The sequence below is a fragment of the Chroicocephalus ridibundus genome, chromosome 14 (assembly GCF_963924245.1).
Source record: "Chroicocephalus ridibundus chromosome 14, bChrRid1.1, whole genome shotgun sequence".
Classification (NCBI taxonomy): domain Eukaryota; kingdom Metazoa; phylum Chordata; class Aves; order Charadriiformes; family Laridae; genus Chroicocephalus; species Chroicocephalus ridibundus.
In genome coordinates, this window is record NC_086297.1 from 14,966,949 (window position 1) to 14,980,815 (window position 13,867).

Here is a 13,867-nt window from a genome sequence, read left to right on the forward strand (position 1 = left end):
AATAGGGGGCACAAATTTTTAGACACTCAGCAATGTGAAACAGTTGCAAAATGGTATATCGAATTATTGCAAAAAATAGTTTAAGTACTCTTTCTATGGTGCAGTATATGTATCTTTGCTTTCATCAGCAATGGGTTATCTTAGTGACAGTCTACAACACTTTGATTAGAGCACATTTTGTAGTCCTCTTCTGAAAAAAGAAAATTCTTTCTGTAGAGTAAGGAGAAGAGGAGCCAGAATGACAAGTATAAAGAATATGACTTAGAAAAAGCTATGTATAGAAAGTGATTTTTTAAGTCAAGAGATGAGAAAAGTACAGACTGGGTATGGGAATAGGAAAATAATTTTGTCAAAAGAAAAAGATTTTCATTAAGAGACATAGAGGGTTCTATCGCCAGGACTATAACTGTTTAATTTGAAGTAAAAAGGATTTGGAGTAAATATTAAGAAAATATTTGAATGAGAAAAACTGTATGGTAGAAGAGAGTGTCTATAATGTTGCATGATCTTCTTTATCCTATGCTTTTAAGCATCTGTTTTAGACAAGCATCTCCCAAGGACTGTCTAGATATGTATGGCATCATATGGACTTTTATAGAAAAATAGCCAGTAAATCAATAGCTTTCTTGCAACTGAAACCATGATGATCATCCTGTCTATTTTTGTCTTTGTATTTCATAGTCAGCTACTGATCCTGCCTGAAAAAGGTACTATAATTTCTGAGAAGGTGTATATATCCCACTTTGTCTCATAATACCCAGCAAAATTGTGTAGATGAGTTACTATTTGAAATACAATTTTTATCTATTAAAAGCTTTTTTTTTCTGATTGGACAGAGTTCCCATTTTAGGGTTCTGTTTACTTCCTTCCCTGAGCAACAAAGTTAGTTTGGGGAATGTGTTTTAAGGTATATAAAAACATTGACTTTTCAAAATTGATAAATAAATAATTTGCCTTTAATTTAAGAAACACTGTAAACACCCTTTAAAAATGAGAAGTCTTGTTATGTTTATGGACCTATTGTGAGACTGTTTTTTTCAGAATTCTTTAACTTGTAAAAAAATACCTAATGGTGGAATATGAACCATAGCAATATGCTAGTCTAAACAAGACACATCACATATAGCTAGAACACACAGAAAAAAATTCGCATTCTCAGGCTTTCTTTCGTGCTGAACTAACAGTACTATTCCTTCGAGGAGGCCATAGCTCATGATAAATTACCAGGATCCAAATATCATACCAAGGGGAGGGAAACCAAAGATTGCTTCCTCTTACATATTTATTGCCATAACTGCCGAATGATAGCATTTTGCGTTGGCACACTGTTTGTGGAGTTGGGCTGCCTATCAGCTGACAAGTGCTAACTGATCATGGGGAAAACACTGCTCCAAACAGCCATAAAGGACCATCTTGGAGAGAAGGTTTAAAATAGATACAGTGCATATGTTCCAATAGAGCCCCACTGCAGAGGATCTCAAATTTGTGAACTCCTGGACTAGAGGGACATCTATATCTCCTGAGCTAAGTGTTCCAGTTATAAAATTTTTGGAAAGTATTCTATATTAAAGGAAGAAACTTCTTGACAGTTTGAGGAAATAAAATTAAATTCAACACCTGAATTCTCCATGAATTTGCCATACATAGAATTACAGAATCACAGAATAGTGTGGGCTGGAAGGGACCTCTGGAGATCACCCAGTCCAATCCCCTGCCAGAGCAGGGTCACCCAGAGCAGGTGGCACAGGAACGCCTCCGTCCGGGTTTGGAATGTCTCCAGAGATGGAGACTCCACCACCTCTCGGGGCAGCCTGGGCCAGGGCTCTGCCACCCTCACAGCAAAGAAGTTCCTCCTCATGTTGAGGTGGAACTTCCTATGGTCAAGTTTGTGCCCGTTACCCCTTGTCCTGTCCCTGGGCACCACAGAAAAGAGCCTGGCCCCATCCTCCTGACACCCACCCTTTCAGTATTTACAAGCATTGACAAGGTCCCCCCTCAGTCTTTTTTGCAGACTGAAGAGACCCAAATCCCTCAGCCTTTCTTCACAAGAGAGGTGTTCCAGTCCCCTCATCCTCTTGGTAGCATTTTGGTGTCCCCTCTCCAGCAGTTCCCTGTCCTTCTGGAACCGGGGAGCCCAGAACTGGACACAGTGCTCCAGGTGCGGCCTCACCAAGGCAGAGCAGAGGGGGAGGACAACCTCCCTGAGATGCAGGAAAAGGGCCTACAAAGCGGTCTTTTCTTTCTCCTGTGTCTACGTGCATTAGTTCTCTTGAATTCAGAGTTTCAACACAGAGAGGACTGTGGACAACATACATATATCAGGGCACTAAGGCGTGAATTGAGGATTAGCAAATATATGAGGCAGGCAGCAGTGCAGTCGAGAGACAGATCTGCTCTGACACCTTGCACCCTGTGAGATACGGGCTACCTGGAGGCACTTCTCAGAGGAGCAGCAGACACTCTGAGGGACCTGAGGGACTGATTTGGAAGGAAGGCAACATACGCCTGTGTTGCTCAGCAAAGCAGTGATGGGGTGAAGTTGGCACTGCATCTTGAGCTGAGGCAGACTTAGCATGTATTTTCTCAGGCCGCGGTCCTGATTGAGAGGTAAAACACCCTGGTTGCTGGCTCTCTGGTGACATGTCCTGCTGGAGCTGTTCTGCTTTACACAACTGATTTGTCCTCCAGGACGAGCAGCGATTTGTATCCTTCCCTCGGCATCTCAGATGGATGCAGAGAGCAATTGAGGAACCGTTTAGGCTGACCACCAAGGAAATCTATTTGCTAATTTTGCATAGGAGGCTTGGTGGAGTCTCTGAAGTGACAGGGGCCTTAGTGTTTGGAAAAAAAATTCCCTTGAAAATGCTATAAGGAAAATATCCTGTTGTACTATAAGTATGTACTGCAGATTAACTACAGCATAATCTACCTTGGCACCTGGCAGACGTTCCCTGCATTTTAATCGTTAATTCTCCAAATCTGTGACTTGATATGAAAATTTGGATGAAATACAAAGAAGATACATATTTGTAACACTCAATCAAAGATAATAAGAAAGTGAATTGAATTGCGTATGTGGATGTTTGCTTCCTATGAGTTAGCCTCAGTAGAGTATAACAGTAACAAGTAACAAGCCATACATAACAGTATAACACTATAACAACGGTATAACAGTATAACAACAGTATAACGGTATAACAGTAACAGTAACAAGCCATACATTCAGAGAACAGTTCATGGGTTCAAAAAGTGTTTGGACAAATTCATCAGTTAAAAATCCACCATGAGCTATTAAATACCCAGACATCACGTTGTCCTGTTCAGGGCTTTCATAAATAGAAACTACTGGGAGTCAGGAGAGTTTTAGAGAAGTGCCACTCTATGTTGCCTTAGGCAAGGCGCTGCTTTTTCCTGGGCATCGCTTTCAAAGACAGAAAGTTAAGCTACATGGACCTTTGATCTCACAAGTACAGCTTATTTTATGCTACCGTGTCCTGCAGGGTTTAATACCAGGCTCCTTCCTTACTTTCTTTTCCTTCCCCCTCCCTCCTCCTCTTCCAGCTACTTGCTGTTTCATTTACCTTTTTCTACCCAATGGTCTCCCAGCTTGCCCGCCCCACTCACCTGCTCTGTAACAGGAGCCCCCCAGCTGCTTTGGTGGGTGATAGAAAGGGCATCCTGAATGTCATCTCCTTGGACAGAATCTATTGCCCAGATCTCTTCCGCTGATGTTAGCTGTGGAGACAGGACCGTGAGTAATGGTGCACCTGTGGTGCACATTTGAAAGCTGCCCATCCTGTAATTCCAGATTGTGGGTTTTATTTGCCTCTCATGTTCAGTTAACTCATTCTGAGGACTTCCAAGAATGCCACTCTTTTGGAAGCTACTTAGCAACAAATTTATCATCAAAGTTCCCCCTAGGACAGACTCATCCACTTTCCTTAACTTGTAGTGAAGGTAAATCAGAACTGCATTAAGATCTGCGGAAGTTACTTTCTGAATAGAGCAGAAGGGACAGGGGATAGCAAGGCCATTGTACCCCCTTCACGGCCAGCCTGTGACACCCACTTGTTTTCACAAGTGCTCACGTGTAGGCGCAGAAATTTTTGCTTACATTTGCCATGGTAAAGCAATGGCCCACACTGCTTTAGAGCCTGCAGGTTTTAAGTCTCATTAGTTATGATCCTGAGTGGTTCTTCCTGAGAAATCATATATCACTTCCAGCAATTCGCTTAGCCCATTCCTTCAGTCACTTTTATCAGAAATGTTAGTTTAATGGCACATTTCCTAACCAGATGACACATCAAAAATATGCACTGAGCACATTCTGCACATAGGATTGAAAGCATGCACCTTAGCAGATCTACACTGAATTGATAAATAACCTTGTAAAATGGAAAATGTTCTCTTACCATCTCCAGGGTTCAGTGCCCAGCCACATCCTAGCAGAAGTGTAGGGATGAGTAGTTTTGCTAAAGACCAGTGTTCTGACATTTCTGCTTGTCCTATGGTAACATTCCTGTGAGCTCTCATTTTACACAGAGGGCAGCAGAAATGCTGCTACAGCGAAGGCTGGGCATTCTCTGTCAGACTGTCCCTCCCAGGCTGCAGAGCAAACTGCTCTGTCTAGGCAGGCCTACCATGACAGCATGGCCAACAACAGAACTTTTAAGCTAAAAGTCCTGCAAAGAGCAATTTGAGAGTTTTTTGGGGGGAAAATCACGAGCAAGTCAGAGAACTGCAGACTCCACCCTATACCATTGTTCTTTCTAGAAGAGTCATAAGTGTAGCTCTATGCCACATGATTTTCATATCTCCCAGGAAAGGATCTGTCACTATCCTAGCCTCTGCTGTTTTGGGGTGATGGTGTTTGGTTTTTTTTTTTTTAACCTGGAAAGTGCTATATGTTAATACCTTGATTCCAGAACAGAATCAATGCCATTTATTCTGGGGGTGATGCTATTCCACTCTCTTTGAGTTACAGAACCTGGCAACAAAAAACATTAGACTAGAAAGTGGTCTTTTAGTAGCTAGGTCTCACATTGCCATACATGTTTTTAAGGCAGAATCAAGGCATTGAACAAAATATTCTTTTCTAGAATATGAGGACACTCATTTCCTGGTGGAAGTGAATTTAGGCAATCCATGCTGAAACAACTTCCTTTTTGAAAGATTCCTGCAAATAACAACTGATACCTAAGAGAAGGGCTTAGGCAATGGCTGCCATTCACTCTTCTGGGCATAATGCCAAACAGTTTAGCAGACACAGGGGAAATGAAAGAGAAAAAGGCATCTCAGCATCCTGAAAAAAAAAAGACCCTGCAGAAATTAAAGGCAGGAAAAGAAATCAGAACAGTTGCTCTTCCAGGTGAATAATTTCTTCCCTGCTGCCTGTTGCTCTCAGAAACAAGAAGCTGTTGGGAGGTCTGTGCAGAAATACCTAGTGGCCTCATCAGCAATCCACTAGGGCAAGTAACTGTGCTTCAAAATCAGCTTTCTGTCTGTAATACCTTACAAGAATCTGCATCATGCTCTAGTCTCCATCCTCAGTTTCAGTTTGCTTTATTTGCTCAGGATCTGATGTATGCAGATGTATTAATATGGACTCAATTAGACCTTTTCCTCCTGGACAACAGCACACCTAACAACCTTGAACACTGTCAAATGCATTCAGTTATTTGTTGGTAATCTCTGTAGAATGGACACTTTGTTCACGTAACTCAGATTGCACAGTGCTCCCTGTGGCTTCTGTAGAACACAAGTAATCTTATCTATCTTACTACCTGGGTCTCTCATCCTGTCTGATAAGTGAGAGTTGATTGCTCATCTTACCATAAGCTACAATGTAGACAATATGGAAAAACTCACAAATTTTGAATATTTAGCTTCTCAGCTAAAATTCTCAGGATGATGAAAGGAATCTTCAATATGCTTCTGGAGGTGTGATTTAGCAGAAAAGGCTGTTAAAGCTGATCAAAGATCTCATAGCCTAGTAAAGAACTATAAATGGCCTAACCCAAACATAACAAAGCAGCCTAAGGAAAAAAAGTGCACTCTCACAAATGTATCCCAGCAAAGCACCTTTTCAACTCAGTTAGTAATGTGTACCACTCATGTTTGTAGACAACCAGTGACACACTAAGGGGACTTAACTCAAAAGAAGGTCAGCGTGCCTGCCTGCACAGTGGCCAAGCTTCAAGGCAGGGCTGTGGACAGTGCGTCCACCCAGAACACATCCTTACCTACTCGTAAAAGAACAAGATCTCAGAGACAAGGAAAGGATGCTGAGTACGCACCTCTTTCCCATGCTGAGGAGAGTGAAGAACACAGACTTCACTTCATAGTCAGATGCTCTATCCATGGGGCTGCTCAGCAGAAGGTAGTTAATGGTGGGACTAGCTTAGTTTTGGAGATAAGGTAACTAGAGCTTCTGTGCTTTACTCTGAAGTCATTGCTCTTCATATTGAGTCTCACCCTTCCCACTTTGCAGGCATCTTCAGAAACTGCAGAATCATGATGCCAAAAAGCTAACCCCAAATTTCAGAGCACCATACATCCTGCGAAGCAGACAATTTACTCTTTAGTTGGTATACTGGGGCATTCAAAATCTTCTCTGACAACCCAACTTGTCAGTCCATATGTGGACTCCATAATCCTTGGGTTTCCTTACAGCTCACATGCTGCAAAAGAGGGAACTGCAAGTCTTACAAAAAATAGTTGACAAGTGCTCAATCCTCGCAGGTTAATAGAGTGAGAATGTATTGTCAGCTGCCCAGTTGCTCCACTCCTTGTTTCACGGTGCAAAGATCCTAATAACACAATCAATTTGCTGGAACAGTTCACCTTGAAATTTCCTTGGCTAAGGTAGCACAGGGGCTGCAAGATACTGAGGGCAATGACAACCTAAAGGATGTAGGAACATCTGGGCAACCTGTGAGATACTGGAGGACAGATGGGTGGTTTCTTGCCTGTGGCACAGTCACTTTGATTCCATGTATCTCTTCAATCTTCCTTCCTGGATCTGATCCTAACAATGAGACATAGTGGAAGCTGCTAAGGGATTTGGTGGACTCCTACCCCTTGGAAGTGCAGATACTTGGCTGAGAAAAACACTCATCCAGCTGTGTGGGACTGCGACAAGCTGTGTGTGGCACTGCAAAAGGTGGCAGGTCATTGGACTGTGGCTATATAGACCTCGCGACCTCGCACATCTTTACCGTCATAAAGGCAGTACTTGGCCAAGCTGGAGCCGTACCTGGACAGTCTCCCATAGCGTAGAAGGCAGCCACCTCCACTTCCAGAATGGACTTGTGCCTGATGGCAGTTGCATTTCTTTTGCAATAGGTGTGGCCTTTCTTGTGGAGAATCATAGGGAAAACACTGATCCACAAAAGCAGATTTCCCACCTAAGCAGAAGCTGAGCAGCTCAGCTCTCTCCAGCCTCCTAGGGCTGATAATGGAGGGAGACAACAAAGGGATCTCTTTTTAAATGGGCATTATGGACCTCACATAAGAGGCTCACAGATCACTTGCAGGTGACAAGACCATGAATTTCATGCTGTGCATCAGAAACAGTACAGGTGGGTTTACCTGGTCACAGCTGTGGGCTGCTGCCATAGGCAGTCTTTGTCTCCCCTGCTTCTTCTGCATCAAGCTCCTTTAGGAGAAGAGGAACACTTGCCAAGCCTCCTTCCAGGATAACTGCTGATGACACGACGTTGAAGGGACAGCGTGAGATCAGTGCCATCTTGAGATCTGCTAATTGCTTGTGTGAAAGAATTCTCTCCACTTCTGCAGGAGATGAACGTTTAACACCATTGGTGTCAACCTTCATGAAAAGTCCCATGAAAAAGTGGGTGAGCTCAGTGCAAAGGAGGCAACTACTTATCTTTCAGAAACCACCCTCCATTTGCTGGGGAGATTCCATGGGTCAGGACATTCTGTTTTGGTATCTACCAACTGGATGCCCAGTTGAACACAACACCTCAAAACGCCCATGAAATCCCTGGTGTGGCTACTCTAGGATAGCTGCATGGTTAAAGGAATCTAATGAGGTTATTGTGAAAGCATGAACTGTGTGACGATGACTTTAATGTTGTGTTCCTTCAAAGACTTAGATGGGAGCTCACCAACTCAGCTACATTTCTGCACTGGAATTCACTGCTGCCAAGGTTAAATTTTACACCATATATATTGACCCCCAAGAAGATGCCTTCTTGAACTTTTCTGGTTGTTTCCCACATGGTCCAACTGGGTTTGCTTTAGTTGTTTCTCTCAGGGCAGAAAAGAAGACCAATGGACCTGAAACGGAAGCTGAAGTCTTGCAACCATGCGTATTGTCCTGTTATTGCAACTGGCCAGGAGGTCCTGGTCAGCTTGGTCCAGGGTGAAGGGAGTGGAGGACCTAAGCAGGAGGCCTGAAGGTGGATGTATGACAATGACATGGAGATACTGGGACTGGAATTTCCTTCTAACTAGGCAGGTTACAAGGCTGATGCTGCTGCTCTAAGAAGCAGAGCAGAGAGTGAGGTTTGCATCGGGCCACAAGCTCAAGAGCCCTTGACAAGCGCTCCACTTTCACACTTCACCTGTGTCATGGTTTGTGCTCATGAGTGCCCCTTTTTCTCTCCAGGTCATGCTCACTGAACGCAAGGGAGGGGAAATCACATTGTGGGGACTTACAGAAAGTGGGATGGGATCTGTTTTCAAGCATGCCTGGGTGTCATCACGCCAGCACTTCGCCCACACTGTATGTCTGTGAAGGACCATCTGTATATAGAGATTTCTCTCGCTCTGCTGCTTCTGACTGTGCTGTGGTTTGCTTCTAGTCCCAGTGGAATCCAGGCCCTGTAGGGATGGAAACAGAAGTGGCAGAAAGTCAATGCTGACAGGATTCATTTCCCTCTTTGTGTTGGAGCAGGACATTGCTGCTTATTTCAGCAGAACCCTCTTCCCAAAGACAGGTATCATCTTGGCTGCCCCATGCTTGAAGAGGAAATTGGCCAGTTTTCTGTGGCCTAACTCACGGAGAACTGTGGAGCTAAATCTGTATGGAGTCTGGATCCAGTAATGCGTATTACAGAGTACTCCCTTGCAAGAAACTGGAATGCCCAATAGGCCATATCACAGAAATTTATCACTTGTGTGGGATGGATAATCTCTGTGAATTAAAACAAATCCAAAGCATGGTTTATATCCTAGAGCTTTTTAAAAAATACCTATCTGTCTGTCCATGTGATCATGATTTTAAAATTTTCGGAAGAAAATTCTTCAAGTTTATTTGCCTGCAAATATGAAATAATACAATCTTTATCTTCCTGAAAAAAAATCTGGAGGAAAGGGTAAAAGTTTAGGTCTTCTTTTCTCCTGAAAGTTCCCCTGAACTTCCCATGTTGGCCTCCCAGCCTTTTTCTATGTACTTTCTCACTGTTTCCTTCTCAGTTTCTAATTCCTCCAAATCTAGTCCAAAGGGTAAGGGGTTTTCCCTCTGAAAACTGCTCACAGATAATTTTTGTGAGCAACATGCACACAGATGCCAGTGTTGCAGTTTACAGTTTTCCCTCCATACCATCGTTTAATGTCACCTATTAAAAACTTCAAGGGAGAAGCTACAGCTTTATACTTTATTTCCGTGGTGCGAAAAGGAAAGTGGGCATTTGCTAAACAGCAGAGATCCAAGCCGAGAGTTATGCAGTGCTGATGCAGCCAGACAATTCTGGTGATCGCAAGCACTGAGGGCTGGCTGCAAGGCATCCTGCACCATTCTGTCTAATATCAGAGATTGCACTCAGGAGAAGATTTATTTAGCATTACAGCTGCAGTCTTGATAGTTAAATCTACACGCTTTATCTGGCCTTCAAAGAAGCAAAAGGTTTGTGAAGTAAGACTTCCCTTTAGAAAGACAGGTGAAAGACTGTCACTTTTTCCTGTGTCCATTAATTTTGTTTTATAATATAATTTCTAATGATTTGTCCAGTATAGGCATCAGCCTTACTGCACTTTATTTCCCGTGATTTCCCCATGAACCTTTTTAATATCATGGGATTACTTTACTCAACTGTTAGTCCTGTGATATCCAAACAAATTTTAAAGTAGGAGCTTCCACACCATGTTTGGAAATTTATCAACTTCACCTTTGAGTTCCTCTAGATTTTTGGATATCTGTATTTGAGGACTGAAAAGGAAATGAGACTACTAACCTGATAACAAGGGTGTGAAATCAGCTTAATCATCGGAAGCCCAGAATTGACAGAAGAATAGCTGCAAGTGTAGGAATTTTGCAAGGGAGAAGGGGAACATGGTCAGAATCATGGACATATGGTGGGATAGTGTGCACTACTGAAACATGGTCATGGGAGGGTATGGACTGTTTAGGAAGAATAGACAGGGAAGATGAGGAGGATATATGCTTTGTGTTAAAGTGCTCCTTAATTGTGCAAAGCTCCAGCGTGAAACTGTAGATATCCCACCAGAGACAGGAGGAAAATGAAGGATGTTGTGATGAGGTCTGTTATAGACAACCTGACCAAGACAAAGTAGTGAAGGAGGATTTCTACAGCTAGTAGAAAGGCAGAAGTCTCCTCTACATTAGGGAGGATTTCAGCCATGTGGATGTCTGCTAGGAGGGCAACAGCACTGGGTACGCAATGCCAGAAGTTCTTAGAGTGTGCTAATGACAATATCCTTAAGTAAATACTGGACAGGCAATGTTGAGTACTGGAAGAAGGGATGAACTTGTGGTAAACATGATCCCAGATGGCATCTCAGGCTGCAGCAACCACATGATGACTGAGTGAAGGATCTAGTGGAAAACTGGAGAGGTAAGCAACAGAATTAGCACTCAAACTTCGTAAGACTGGAATTCATTGTATTCAGGGAACTGCTAGTTAGAACACCCTTGGCAGCAGCTGTGAAAGAGAATACTACTGAGGAGAGATGGTTGGGGTTTAAAGGAAAATTATTGAGACCTCAGAAACAAACTACCTTGTTCTGCAGGAAGACTGGGAATTTCATCTTAGTGAAGCGGCAAACTTCTTGATAACCTAAACCACAAAAGTCTATAAGAGGTGGAGGCAAGAACTGGCAACAAAATAGGAATATAAAGCATTGCTTGGGCACTTAGGGACATTAAGCATAACAGTTCTGCACGGATGACGCAGAAGGGAGTTCAGAGAAATGTGTGTCTACCACTGAATGCAGGAGTCCACCTGGTGAGAGATGATGCAGAAAGCACTTAAGTATGCAGCACCTTTTCTGCATCAGTCTTCATAGACGAAGCTTGTCCCCAGGTATCTGCATCTTCCAACGGAGTTTGAGAAGGAAAAGTACAACCAACAGTGGGGAAGTCCTAACTTACGACTTAGAGAAGCTGGAATTACTGAGAGAGGCTGGATGTTCTTACCTTTGGGGCTGGGTATGATTATCATCATTATGAATATCATTAAAGGATGCTGAGGGAGTTTGCCCATGTAATTGCAAGGCCTATGTTTATCATTGGTGAAAAATGATGACACACAGAGAAGGTCCCATATGACTGGAAAAAGGCTAATGTTATGTCCATCTTTTAAAAAGGCAGGAAGAAGGATCAGTGAAACTGTAAGCTGCTCAGTTTCACTTTTATTATTTGGAAGATTTGTCCTCTTGGTACTTGTTCCTATGGATGTGAAGGACAAGAAGATAACCGAGAGCAGCCAACATGTATTTACCAAGGAAAGTAATCATGCTTGACCAATCTGATTGGTTTCTACGATGAAGTGACTGTTGTCTTTTATCAGGTCTTTTCTGATAATTAGCATCCCTTTGCCCTGGACCTCTACTATGATATCGTTAAGTGGTCTTCAGTCTACTGAAACTGAACTGCTTCCGTTTGAGTTGTTTTCTCTATGTGCTTTATAAACACAATCATCTTGGATTTTGGGGGCTATTTTAACTCCTCCAAGGATGTTACATTACATGTATTGCCATAGGTCAATTCTTAAACAGCTTTATTTTCAACTATGTCCACAGCTGTATAGGTAAGGTAAGTCAAAACTGCCTTTCCTTCACTCTCTAACTAGTGGTTTCATGAAGCACTCGCTGACAGTGTCCACAAATACAGTTTTTGATACTACAATCCAAAATAAAATTTGCCCATTCTCTGTGGAGTAGTTGTGATCTCCTATTGATCTTACTTTCATTGCTCTAGCAGTCCGGTAGTCCTCTCCTAATTGCAGTTGGTGTTACCGTCCTGAGACAACAGCTGTTAAGAAATGAGCAAAGACTTGGTGAAGGGCCTGAAGCAGGAAATTTGAGGGACCTGAATTCCCTGATCAGCATGAGCATGGAGAAATACTAACACAGGACTTCAGTGCTGAACATGGCAAGGGTTGGAAGGAATTCAGCTTCACAATTTCCACTACTCCTGAGTGCAATCTTTTTGGTATGAGTCTACTGTTCAACCAAAAAGGAAGACGAGGCCATTGTCAGTATATGTTCCCAGTAACTGAATGCCTCATCTTTCTCCAAGGATTTGTGCGTGGCAGCTGATCATACAGGGAAATTTGACAGGCATCTATTCCTATATGAAGAATTATTTTGTGAAGAATGTGTGATCAAATCAGATGTTAATTGCTCTCCACATTACTGTATTGCACTAGACAAGAATTCAAAATTACACCAGTCCTGAGCAGCTCTTCTTCCTAATCCATGTGAAAAGATTAGCCTTCTGAGATATTCAGCTGCCACCATAAAATGTGTAGTGAGCTCAGGGGTGAGCTCTGGGTTTGAATTCCAGTCTGGGGCCCAAAACGTGGGTGCTGCAAGTGCCAGAGGACTCTTGGAAGGGGCTCCTACAGCACAGGGTGTAGTCTGATGCTGCATATTGCACTGGACCCCAGACATTGTTTATCTAACCTCGTCCTTGTGTTATTCACAGGAGAAAAATGTGTTTAGACCTGGAGGATCTGAAGAAATTAAAGTGATTAGTGATTACACCCTTTCCTAAAACTAGATTAGTTAGTCTCTTGGACCACCAGCAAATCTCCTTTTCACATACCATCAACATTACAGAAAACTTCCTGCTGCCTCTAAAGCTCTGATACAGGCACTATTGTGTTGTTAGATTTTTCTGGGACTGTGAATGCATAAATATGCATATTTTGATGTCACAGCAGTGCTAGACTGAGGATTTATCAGAATGCATAGTATGTGGAACTATATTTTGAGGTGATATGTGTGATTGTGTGTACAGGCATGGTAGGGTAAGGGATGTTGTTTTGAGGAGTTGTAGCTAGGGAGAGGCTATGGGAGCCTCTGGAACTTCAGATTTGACAGAGGGAACTGGTTATTTATGCAGACAACAATAGGAGCAAGCATATGTCAAATGCAAGTAAAAAGTGTAAGAGAGTGAACAATAAGAAAGCAGAGTTTCTTGGGGAACCACTTTTTAAATGAGATATGCACAAAACCATATATAACCTATGCATGCACATGTATATATTTTAATATGATACCTCAAAAGTCAGACCAGGAATCTATTCAAGAGTTCCATTTCAAAGTAGAGTCTCCCATTACTTGGGTCAAGCTTCCAACTCACTGTATTTCAAACCCTCTCAGCTATTGAGGGTGTCCTATACAGAGACCTCAGCTGTAATACATTTTGACTTTCTGCTTTTTAGAAACCACCACTGAAAAGTGGCTCTTAACAACAATTATTTGCTGGATTTTTACACACTTTTCTGTTCCTCTGAATGCATGTGTTCCTAAAGCATCATAGACCTTATCATCCCCATTGCATGACTGAAAAATTGTGTTGTCAACATACCAAGGAAACTAGCATGGGTCAAGCAGCAAATCACTGAGAAAGTCAGCAAGAGGAACGATAAGTCCC

The 13,867-nt window shown here is 42.6% G+C and overlaps 1 long non-coding RNA gene across 5 annotated transcripts in view; it reads right to left on the reverse strand.

Annotated features, from left to right (window-relative positions):
• The window catches only part of LOC134523342 (uncharacterized), an 80,778-nt gene that overhangs the window by 37,555 nt on the left and 29,356 nt on the right, over nt 1–13,867 (reverse strand). For 4 of the 5 annotated variants that reach the window (XR_010073301.1, XR_010073299.1, XR_010073303.1 and 1 more), the window contains 2 exons: nt 8,683–8,847; nt 3,625–3,735 (listed from right to left, as the gene is read on the reverse strand). This is a non-coding gene — a long non-coding RNA (uncharacterized LOC134523342). The remainder of the gene's footprint in view (nt 1–3,624; nt 3,736–8,682; nt 8,848–13,867) is intronic. The other variant, XR_010073300.1, reaches the window with a different exon arrangement.